The 13,012-nt window shown below is 33.5% G+C and overlaps 2 protein-coding genes across 9 annotated transcripts in view; both read left to right on the top strand.

The window, feature by feature from the left end:
• Positions 1-13,012, top strand: part of LOC127867113 (uncharacterized) — a 707,753-nt gene that overhangs the window by 37,348 nt on the left and 657,393 nt on the right. The window lies entirely within an intron of this gene.
• Positions 1-13,012, top strand: part of LOC127867094 (uncharacterized) — a 514,868-nt gene that overhangs the window by 59,061 nt on the left and 442,795 nt on the right. The window contains exon 2 of one of the 3 annotated variants that reach the window (XM_052408080.1): positions 8,324-8,458. The exons of the other annotated variants lie outside the window; for them this stretch is intronic. The gene's annotated coding sequence lies outside the window, so the exon portion shown is untranslated. The remainder of the gene's footprint in view (positions 1-8,323; positions 8,459-13,012) is intronic. 3 annotated transcript variants of the gene reach the window in all.

Below are 13,012 nucleotides of genomic sequence, written 5' to 3'. Positions count from 1 at the left end.
TATTGATTAACATGTTTTTCATTTCAAGGTCAGAGGCTTTAAAATACACAAAATGTACTATTTAAGCATACATCGCACTGGGTTGTGAAAACCATATTTAAAATACAAAATATAATAAATGTGCCAGCATTCTTAAATCTTCAGTAGTTGTGTTTATGCTCTACGTACTTATATTCAAAAAATGGAAAAACTGTTTAACTCGATTTTAAGAAAATTGAGTTTTCTATTTGTGATCGGATTTAATTGTTTTAATCCGTATACCTTATTTATGAAAGTATATACTTACGTTCGCGTGCTTTATCTTGTTGATGGTAACAACATAATCTCTGTTTTTACCCGCGTGTATTCTCTTAAACTCAAAGGTATCCTCATTCAAAATAACAATGCCTGCTGCTGAATTTGACTTAAGCTGCTGTGGGACAGTGCAGGTTTTTTGGTACAGCCAGCATAAATTTTCCAATCAGTAGTTTATGTTCTTTTCTGTAACCATCGCATTTCTCCAACCAATTCTTGTTGTTTGCAAACTTTTAAAAAGATTAAATACACATATAACGATATAGTTCAATTAACAATGTCATTATATTACCAATCGGCACGAGTATTCCAAATTTTGAACGAACGCTATTTTTACAGAACATTAACAATGCCATGCCTCGCTCGTTATCGTTGTCCTCTTCCCTTTATGCACGATCATATACACATCGACGTTATTCAACTACACTATTTTGTTAAGATTTAAATAGAGTTAAAGAAAAGTTGATAACATACAATGCTGGGCTAATATTGGCTAAACAAGAACAACATACAATGATCTATAATTCTGCAAAAAACTAATTTATGCTAGAATCACTATCTTCAAGATCATCTTCACACAAAGGTCATTCATTATGTAAAGTTTGAGATCCACCTAGTGAAAGAGGAGTTACAAACACCTGCTTCAAATGACCATAATATTCTATAATTGTTAAATAGGCTTTACTTATAAAAAATAGTGCTGCTGCAAAAATTCCGATTTGTACGATCATCAAAATATAAAGGTCATACAAGATGGACAGTTTTTGCAAGACCCACCAAGCAATAAAAGGGATTTAATAGTATTAAATGCAAAAAAGACCTTATCCTGCCAAACCTCCTCGCAGATTAATTTATTCATTTACAAACATCTCTACATTGAGGTCATTTAACTGTTAAGTTTTGAGGGAAGCTAATCAAATAATAAACAGGAGGCCAAATCTCAACCTTAAGGGGACTATATATTATAAAGTGGAAACAAGAAAAAGCGCCACAATTTAGAAAAAAAAACTGGTCGCAACCAAATGCCTTTCTTTACGATAATCAAAACAATATTTTATTGCGATAATTTGAGCAAGAGTCAACCAATAATTTCGGAACAACTGAACACGGGCGGTCGGAAAAGGACAATGCTAATTAATTGCCAATCATTGAATTTCATGAAAGGGCGGCCTTATTTCAACCGCCCACCTGGTATAATTTTCAAAGCAAATCAAATTATGCCGGTAGCTGCAAGACAGTTGTAAACAGTTACACATAGAAAGGCTGAATCTGGAAATTGGACCTGAGTTATTTACGAAATATTTAAATGTAAACGCGAGATAACCTCATAGCACAAACACAACTAAATTTAATCGTTAGTAATGGTAGTTCAATTCATTTTAATTACTATTAACTTAAACAACGTTTCAAATCATTCTTAATGCCCAATGCCTCATTTTGACGCATACCTCATAGTGTTCCATTTTTTCAAACTGTAGCACGACTCATACTGACACGTGCCTTCTTATATCTAAAGAATCAGTACGCCTCACGACTAAGCGCCACTTTCCTTATAATATCCGATTAGTCGTAATGTCACATCATTCATAATTACACATGACCTATAATTTCGAATCAATACTAATGTAAAACATCTCATAATTAAACATGCATTATAATTTCCCATTACTCATAACGTCGAATTTCTTGTAATGATAAACTCCTTTTAATCGAGGATGCAACAGGTTACTCATACATTAACCGACTAACCTATCACTGTAATTAATGTATTAACCGATGTTCTGAACATCTGCAAAATGTTTAAATGTTCAAAATATTGATAGCAAGTCATACAGCATGAACATGAACTGCCTTTAACAACTTATGCCATGTTTGATTGATAACGTTGGCACATAAGCGACCATATCATGTTTGTGATATTAATGTTTTATTAATAAAGTAACTTCATGTGATAGGCTTTTGAATGTTTGATAAGTTTCGCATGTAATTTTCCTGTGTAAAAGCAAATAGATACAAATTACCGGAAAACAGTGTATAATACAATCTTTTCATTTTTTGTTGGGAGGGGAGGGCGCTTACGTTTGCATTCTATATCTGTCAGCATATTTTGAATGTTTTTCGTGTTTTGTTCGTGTATTTGTTTACGTTTTGAATGCAATTGCTAAAATAATCTTTGTGTTTCCTTCCAATACAGACCAACGTGACGTGCTGTTTTAAAATTAATTTAATTTTAGTAATGGATTTCTAAATTGATTAAAAATTGTTTCATACGGTAGTGGTGTCATCTTTAAGGACCTACTTTACGAATGCAAATATTAAATTGTGATCAGTAAAAAATTACTTGAACTTGTTAATATTGAAGCTAATAAAGATCATAATTATTGATATAATTGATATTTCGAAACTCTTTGACGAGCAATATATATCGAAAATTGGTTAACAAAACATCAAATACCCAGACCAACATCAGGTAAGCAGACCAAAGTCTCTATAGATTTTTTGGTCAATCAGATCTAGGTGTAATACAGTATTGTTTTGTTCTGTTCTGATTGTTATCATAGTTAGTTGTACGTCTCAATTATCGCGTATAGTCCCACTCCACGCTCATCCCCGGATAAATTTGTCCCGCAACAAAGACAAAGCGAGTACCGACAATTAACAAAAGACAACTTAGGTACTGGTTTATGGAAGTTCAACTTTGCTTAATGACTGAAAGCGTTATTTGGCAGCATGTATTGTGCTAGACATGAAGTTAATGTAATTTCTTCCACGACATTTAATTACTTAAACAATTTTCAGGTTAACCTGTCATAGATCGTTAGTATGTTAAACGGTCAATATGTTTCATCTCCTCTTATAATGTCCCATGAATCGTTATGCCTCATGTCTCATAGTGTCAAGTTAATTATAATGACCGATTAATTGAATTGTCACATGACGAATTATTCACCATGCCACATTATGTCGCATATGCACAAAATGTCTTTGAAGGTAAAATGACTCATAGTTTATCATGACTTATAGTGCCACATGACTAATATTTGATAATGACTTATAATGTCACATGACTCATAGTTTTTCATGCCTATAATGCCACATTACTCATAGTTTTTCATACCTTGAAATGTCACATGAATCATAGTATATCTTGCCTTATAATGTCAAATTAATGATACTTTATCATGCCTTATAATGTCAAATTACTCATAGTTTATCATGCCCTATAATGCCACATGACTCATAGTTTATCACGCTTATAATGTCACATGACTCATAGTTTATCTTGACTTATACCGTCGCATGCTGATAGTTTATAAAAGTCTTATACTGTCACATGATTGATAGTTTATCGAACCGTATAATGTCACATCAATCATAGTATATCTTGTCTTAAAATCTCAAATTACTCTTAGTTTGCCATACCTTTTACATCTCATTACTCATATATTAACCATGGATATATTTCATTGAGCCTCATAATGTCTCATTGGTTATAATGCCCAAGGACTGATAAGCATTCATACCTCATTATGCGCAATAACCACCATATAAGTTGACTCAAAATGTCTAGTTAGCCTTGTGCAACAAACAGTGTGTTATTGGCAAATGTAGTTATTTGACTTTGCAGTATTTTTAATGTTAAAGAATATGTAAGACTTGGAGATTTTAACAACATTAGGCAATACCGCAATCTTGAACAGGTAACTTTTGAAAACATTGATAGTGTAAACATATGACAGATATGGCCATTGTGACTCTTATCCTTTTCAAATTTATTATTCGAAATCGTAATACTAGTTATTTGAAAATGTTAACCAAACATATAAACTACGGAATACATGAAAAGGTACAAAATGCATGCGGCAAAACGACTTTGCCTTCAGCAACATAGCACATGTAACCGGATATGTGGGAATGGACCAAGCCAAGATGCAAGTTTCCAGCTGGTAATTCTTCGTCCAAACACACTGGAGCTGAAACAATAATATTATGTTTGGTTAGACCGCAAACACAATTACCACCTGTTATTAAATTGTATTCAAGTGTCAGGCCAAATAAAAAATTAAAATATATTATTAATTCATATTCAAAACACATACTTTTATGATTCAAAAAAGGAGTTTTATTTACGATTTTTAACAATTCGCAGGATGAGTAAAACCATGTGAAAATTGGTGATAAGATATGTGTGTTTCCAATTTCAAAATAATAACATTATCAGCATTACACAATATTACATGGTTCATTTTAATGCGTTCAGTCCATTTATAATAATGTATATTAAGAATTCCATCATTAAAAGGTTCATTACATGTTCAAAAGAAGTATCAATCGTTTGGCTGTATTTATGTTAAAAAACATTTACAACGGTTACGTTAAGCAACTTGACATCGGGAACGTTTGCTGATTATTTTAAACATAAGGTATGAATTATAAGGTTATACTAACTTTTCAGTTGTTTGAGAAGCCTTTCATATCCCTGCCATTCAGTGAGGTCGACAAACGTCTTGGGCGTCAACGACAGCAATCCGGTTTTCAGAAACCCAACATCTTCATGTCGATTTCCTTTGTATGCGACCAAAAGTCTCATGTGATTTTCCACAATTATGTTTTCTAAGGCAGACAAAACTGCAAATGTGAACCATCCTTTCGAAGCAGATTGATCTGTTATAAGAATTATTATTCTGTCATAACGATTAATTGAATTGTGAATGTTATTCATAACTTCGGTTCCAGGTATTCTTATTTCATTGTCAGTTTGACATGTGTATCCACCATTCTTTTCAATGAAGAACCTCAATTTGTCTGCCTCTGTTTTAGACGTTTCGTTTGCGCCTTCACTGTCATAAAATATAATCGCCTTTGCATTATTTCCACCGGACGCCATAATTACACATACATGCTTTAACAAATAGATTTAAATGTCAGGAGCATATATATTGAAATCAATTCAGATGAAAAATATTCCAGATTTAAATTCAATATAAATAATCCTTATATACAGTCCAAATTACGATACCAATATATTAAATTTCGATTTTATTTGATTAAAATCAGTCTTTGATACAAATATGAAATCGAAACCAAAACTACTTTTATTATTTTCCCATTTACTATAAATACACACCTACGGCTACACACCACGGATCGATACATTATAGACACCGATTGAAGGAGTTGGTGTAAGCTTTACAGCTGTGACATTTGCTATACAGAAATTCAAATATATATCATGAAACAGTCTTAAATTGTTAAATAAAGGAACAAATAATTTAAATTTTAAAGCGCTTCGCAATTCACAATTTAACTAAATATACTCGCTAATATGATCGCAGTTTTGTGTTTTTTTCTTCTTCGCCTTACATTTCTTCTACTACTACTACGACTACTAATTTCAATAAATCATCATCATCATCATCATAATTATCATCATCATCACCACCAACAACAACAACATCATCATCTACATCATCATCATCATTGTCATCGTCGCCGTCGTCATAATCACCATCATCATCGTCATCATCAACAACAACAAAACAACGTCATCATCAACATCATCAACAACAACAACAACATCATCATCATCATCGTGATCATTACCATCTTCTTCGTGTTATTCTTTCTTTTCCTCTTATGTGGTATCATCATAAGCAACATTATCATTATCATCATCGTTTATTATCATAATAATAATAATTTTAATCCTAATTATCATAATTATCATAAAAATAAATAATGCTTTTTCTAATGCAACTATTAATGGTAACATATGGAAAATAACAGTATATTTGAAAGGCGAACTATGTTCATCTTTAGTAAAGAGATTTTCATTGATTGAATCATCTTATCGCACGCATATACACTCTAGGAAATTACATTTAAAATAGTCCTGTTTGATTTACAAAGATAAACTATTTTTCATATGCCAACGGTTGATAATCAAATACATAATCATTAACAATTGAAAAAGGCATATCGCAATTATTCCATTGATTCTAATATGTAACAAAAGTTACTCATTATCATACACAAGTTTTTACCCGAATTTCAAACCAATATGGAACGTGCTCTGGGAAAAGGGGCTTAACTGCATTTGCGTAAAGCGTCCTTCCGCCTTAAAAGGATTTTTGATAAGAAGATGCTTTATTTAAACAGAAAATATTATAAAAGCGGAAACTTTCGTCATTACTTAGCCTGTGCGAACTGCATAGGCTAATATGTGACGACACTTTCCGCACATGCATTGAACCCACTTCTTACAGAGCACGGCCCATATATATGGTGTTGTATGTATGCGTGTGCTTGCTCTGATGTGTTGTATGTATGCGTGTGCTTGCTCTGCTGTGTTGTAGGTATGCGTGTGCTTGCTCTGATGTGTTGTATGTATGCGTGTGCTTGCTCTGCTGTGTTGTATGTATGCGTGTGCTTGCTCTGCTGTGTTGTAGGTATGCGTGTGCTTGCTCTGCTGTGTTGTAGGTATGCGTGTGCTTGCTCTGATGTGTTGTATGTATGCGTGTGCTTGCTCTGCTGTGTTGTATGTATGCGTGTGCTTGCTCTGATGTGTTGTATGTATGCGTGTGCTTGCTCTGCTGTGTTGTATGTATGCGTGTGCTTGCTCTGCTGTGTTGTATGTATGCGTGTGCTTTCTCTGCTGTGTTGTATGTATGCGTGTGCTTGCTCTGATGTGTTGTATGTATGCGTGTGCTTGCTCTGCTGTGTTGTATGTGTGCGTGTGCTTGCTCTGCTGTGTTGTAGGTATGCGTGTGCTTGCTCTGCTGTGTTGTATGTATGCGTGTGCTTGTTCAGATGAAGACACTTAGTCGTTAATAATTCGCAAAGTTAGCCCAAACTGAGTATGAGAATTGCTGTTTAAATTTACTCAACTGCTAGTGTCGCTCTAGTCTGAAATATATAGAGATTAATGTGTTACTGCCTGTTCTTTATGTAACATATCAGATGAGGCTTAGAATAAAAAGACGGCGAGGATTGCTGTTTTCTGTGTATCATACCGCTACGTCCCTATTTAAAATGAAACGCAATTTAAACATGATGCAACGTTTCAGTTTTAGCCGCAATGAATATGATGTGCTAAATAATTATGAAATATGTTGTTTGCGGTTTTTGTTGTATTTGTTTTCTACAATATATTAATTATTTGTATCAAGTTGTTTGTTTTTTTGTAGAATCTAATTATATTGTACCAGAAAGGATAATTGTATTGTTGATCCCAAGTAATATGGTCTACACCCATTAAATAAATATATCAGACTTCGTTATATCAGACAGAAATTAATGTAGTAGTATGATAATATAATGGAATATTATGACGAAACAAAACTTTCTGAAAAATCCCTTATTTTACATTGTGCAAATTAGAATTCCTAAACTTAAGTAATGGTTATATGTTAACATATATTATGAACAACTTAAGTTCTAATAAATAACATATTAAAGAAAGTTTACTTACACGAATCCGTTATAAATATCAATACGAATCATTTGTATCAATTCAAACGGTGTATACACATAATCAAATTGTCTTGCTCATTTAAGAATTCACCACAAAAGATTTGAAGAATACGTAGTAACTCGTATGAGACACATCGTTCTATTAAAAAAACATTGTTTTGTTTTTTAAGGGGAATTTTTCCCCCCAAAAGGAGACAAACGTATACTTTCCAGGTGGGGGATTTAATAGATTTAGGGCCCTGTAACAGTTTTGATTTTATATTCTCAGTACATGTTAAAAGTTTACTTAAATTCATTCGGCATTTAACCGATAGCAAACTGGTAATATTTATTCACGCATGTCATTGTTCAGATTACGTCCTTTTCGTTAAGCAAACTCAAATTTTGAAGAGTGTTATATAGTTTCTTATGTTGTTTCAAAATGAAGTATTGAACTAATTTTATAAATTGAAGCCTGCACATTTAAACTTTAATGTATAACATATATAGTGTTACAGATGCTCTTTTGAAATGTTCTTTTTTCTATTATGTAAAAAATATTCTTATTATTTTGCAGGACGACATCTAACAACTCTTGATTAAACTAGCTACGTGGCGGTCCACATGCCATATCAACACAAGTCGCGTGCGTTACTGCAGTTTTCAAACATTCCGCGCCGAAGAACAACCTTACTGATCGGTCAAGGGCACGGTATTATATTATCTGCCATTGTATTGAGTAATCATAATGATATTTTTGTTCAATATATAATTACTTAAACTTAATTTTATACATTAACTCCATTAACTACTGTAATATTTTGGTCCATTGCATGAGGTAAGCGCACAAAAGTAGCAATAAATGTTCCCACTTCATCAAGTGTATTATTTTACTACCAGTTTAATGTGTGGCATCGAACACACCATGCAGTGTATGTTACACTATCAGTAAATTAAAATTCTATATTTACTTCCATTTTACTTCCTTTTATTTGAAAGAGTGGGATATATAAGAGGCCGTTGAACGAATATGTCTTTTGGAAAACTATTCATTGTCCTCGCCCAGGTATATTAGAGACGTAATGTTATCTATTTAACTTGAGTCATTCAACCGTCATATTACCTGACTAGGCTAATAAATCAATTGTGATGTATAAGGTAAGGCAGGTTTCAAATAAGACGTGTCTTTTACACGGACAGAAGCCATCTTATTTGCATTTTATTGAAAAGCAGTATTGTTAACTTTACATAACATAACTTAAACTTATTTATGTACTGCAACGTGTCAGCTATGATCCGTTTATATGTATTAAGTACATGTACGCGTATTCGTGATCTTGTTAATATTATTTCTTTTTATTTCATGACAATTACCCGAACTATTACACATAGTCTTGTCCATAAAAGCTAATAACATGGCCTACGCTGCAGGAGTGAAATAACGTAATGCTCAATTTTGTTTATTACACGGGTGTTATTACACTAGTTATATTACTGTGGAATGACGTCATTTTTGTGACGAAATGACATTATTATTTCAGCGAATATCTTCAGTATAACTCTTGAACAATGTGAATAAACGGTGAAAAGAGCATTGAATAAAGAGATTTTGTTGGTCATGTTATAAATAGAATCTTAGAATCGTGTTCACTTTGTATTGAATGTATTAAACTCGTCATCTAAATAAAGATAAAATTTCGGCAAACCTCGTTTTTATCTTTATTTAGATGACGAGTTTAATATATTGAATACAAAATGACCACTCATGCAAGATCCTATATTTATCGAATATCTCACTTCAGCACTGTCTTGATGGCTAAATGTGGCAGAAGACCTGATGAACCGGAAAGATTCCGAAGACAGGGCATTGTGTCCAGCAAACAAGACCTGGTAAGATGATAAGTCGAGTGCAGTTTTGTCCACTACACAATGACAATTAACGCATTGTTTTCCCGTTTAGATGTCTGCGTTTCAACTACCCCTATTATAGGCACATATACGTTAACATCTTTAGAAAAAAGAACAACGGTAAATTTATACTGTATATCAATAATTGGTCCCAAATTAAATATTTAAAATATGTAAAAAGTGTGAAACATTAAAAATGAATCTATCCGTTCTCACGAATCTTCTTAAATCCACTTATCAGTGTCTGCACGTGCCATAGTACGACACTACTTTTTGGCAAACGTTTTTCACAGTTTTCTTTCAAACAATTAAAAAACTATTTAAACATCAAGATATTGTATTTACAAACATACCAATTAAAGCTTATATGATTTCGTTAAATTATACAGCTTAAACCATAGCAATTAAGTTTATTATCAATAGTTATAACATTATTTGTTCCGCATTTGCAATTTCAGATAATAGAGATTTAAACATTATATGTTTTATATGTTTATGAATGGATGTCATAAATATATATCAACTCGCCGTTGATTACCGTTTATATTTGCAGTGTCTTTATTTCAATCCTCTTGATTCAATTTAATAATTAATTCATGGTTGGCAATACTTGTACCGACTATTGGATTATTCACTGAGAACATACACACGAAATTTTAATATATTTTCTCAAGATAATACTTTTAAATTGATAATACATCGAATGGTGTGGCCGTAAAAGAATGATTTAAAGTGGAATAATTTTAGTATTGCTGATTTGTTTGACGACTAACGATATAATGTTATTTATGACATGTAGAGTATTTCTAATTGAAACGTGTTTTAGATTCAGTGGGAAAATGCCTCCGTTGAGACATGCACTATACTGAGCTTGCTCGGTTACGGACTGGAGATCATACAGGCTCGGAGAGACGCATATCGGGAGCATGGCAAGCTGTTTGGCAAGTTGGTTACTGCATGGGAAAGTATACCGCCAACTTTTATTATTACGGGTACTATTATTATTACGGGTAGCAAAGCTGAGGGGCTGAGCAGCATCTTGGAAAGTGATCGGGATCACATGATTATACTTAATAGAGTGATCTATTTAGAAGATGATGTAAATTCAAGGGCCTTTCCTGGGGAGATAACCGTTTTGAGATCACTCAGCCACAGGAGTTACCATGGTCACTGTAGACTGCTACTGGAGAGACGCGGTACAGCAATTCTCAGGCAAGTAAATGATGCGTTTTGTGATGACGGATATGGTCGCGAACTTTTGAGCAGTGAGTTGTATGTTAATAACTGGTCGAACGTAGACTTGACTGAGGGCGAGGTGCTGCATGAGCGTGCGGGACCGTCAATTCCTAGTACAGTGGGTGGAATTTATCACATGGACTGTGTCCATGCATTACGTTACAACTGCCCCAACATCCTGTCAAAATGGGCCGCAAGACCTCGCCACTGGCCGCCACCGGAAGTCGTTCAGAGGGTCGTAGCACTTGGGGCAGTTCTTACGCCTGTTGGATTTAAAGGAAGTGAATATCAACATGTTGAATGGAGAGTGTGTTTTAACGCCGGTGAGATGGAACTAATTAGCAATCTTAATGACACTCAAACTAAATTGTATGTTTTATTGAAAATGATAAAGAACGATGTATTACATCCACGTAAGAAAGAAGTTTCATCGTACACATTGAAAAACATAGTTTTATGGATGGCGGAAAATAATTCTCAAGCCTCGTTTCATAAAAAAAGTATTTTGCAGTGGTTGCATGAAGCATTGAATGCGCTTAGAGTTGCATTGATCACCTTAGAGCTACCATACTATATGATTCCAGAAAGGAATTTGATGGCAACCTCTGGACTGGATGTGGAACAGCAACGCACATGGATATCAACGATTACAGATATGCTCCATGAAGGTCCTAGGGTGATACTCAGACTTCCAAAGATACGACAATGCATCGTAGCTCATCCTGAACCATTCCGATGGTACAGCGGGAGGAGAATAGAGCTGGAGTTGCTGATGCTCATGCGCATGAACAGATCGGTAATCTGCAGTGATGAGAACTTGGAGGTACACGATACCGATGCGATTTTGCAGGCATCAGAGAGACGAATAAACGAGGTTATTACGGATGTTTGCGTGAGGATGATAATGGAAGGAAGTCGAGTTATCAACGCACAGGCTATTTTGGAAAGAATTATGATGTAAAACGTTAACGATGATCAATAGATCAGTAACGAGGCGCGGACAACACGTATTTATAACTTTTGAGTACATATTATCTTTAACGAATCACCGATCATTGTTGCCAAGAACGTGAAAATTATACAACTTATCGTAATAGTGATTTGTTCAGTAATTGATGTTTGACTTGCACACGTTCGTTTCACTTCTTAAAAATATTCACAATTTTACAAAAGATTTGTTTACAGAAGACTGTAAACTTTACCGAAACAATAAATTTCGATACACTTTATTAAAAAATGTTAATCGCATAGATAACAGTAGTTTGCAAAATAAAGTTATGTAAAGTAATTTTGCTATATTGTATATATCTTAACAAAATATGTACGTATCGCGCTTGGAAACCATCGGTATAATTTCAAGTTATGCATACATTTCTTTTTAGAACTAATAGTAGTAACTCATTTTGTCAACGTATGTAGAAATGTGACTTTTGTTTATTTGCGTATGCATGTTAGGAAATAAAGTGTGTTAGTGTCATTTGTATCTCATCTTCTTATCTGAATGTTCACTTGGTTTATGGTTGGTATTGTTAACGCATTTGCACTGAATGAATATATGTGTTACTGACAGTTTCTGAAAGTCCACTGGTATTGTTGTAATTGCTGTAAATGTATTGATAATATTCTTGTTTTTCTTGTTGAGTAGAAACATTGTTGTGATTTGTAATATTGATCAAAAAGTATTGAACCCATTGTTGCACTTATCGATGAAAATGGTGTATATCTGTGTTCATTCCTATTTTTAAAATGTCTTCAATAACGCTATTGTTGCATTCACAAATAAGAAATAAAGTGCAGTTGTTTTATGCGAATTGATTAAACTACTTTTCATGTGAATGTATTGCTCGTGTTTTTACTGAACAAGTGAGTGTAAACTTTAATTGAACACGGATAATCTGTTTTCATAAAAAAAGTTTGCATTGAATCTAAAGATACAAAGATATATGTTATAGTATTGATGTTTTTATGCGGAAATATTTTCATACATGATAAACGTAAGGGTTGATTTTCATTAATCTAGTTATACCGTTGATCTCGTTTTGCTCTAAGCGTGTGTATGCTTTTGTTAGTTTTCTTTTTGTTAGTTTTTTAGCGAGGCTGTTTTCGGAGAAAACCCGAGCTA

Source organism: Dreissena polymorpha, chromosome 2, assembly GCF_020536995.1.
Source record: "Dreissena polymorpha isolate Duluth1 chromosome 2, UMN_Dpol_1.0, whole genome shotgun sequence".
NCBI classification, from domain to species: domain Eukaryota; kingdom Metazoa; phylum Mollusca; class Bivalvia; order Myida; family Dreissenidae; genus Dreissena; species Dreissena polymorpha.
This window is presented reverse-complemented; position numbering and strand designations above follow the sequence as displayed.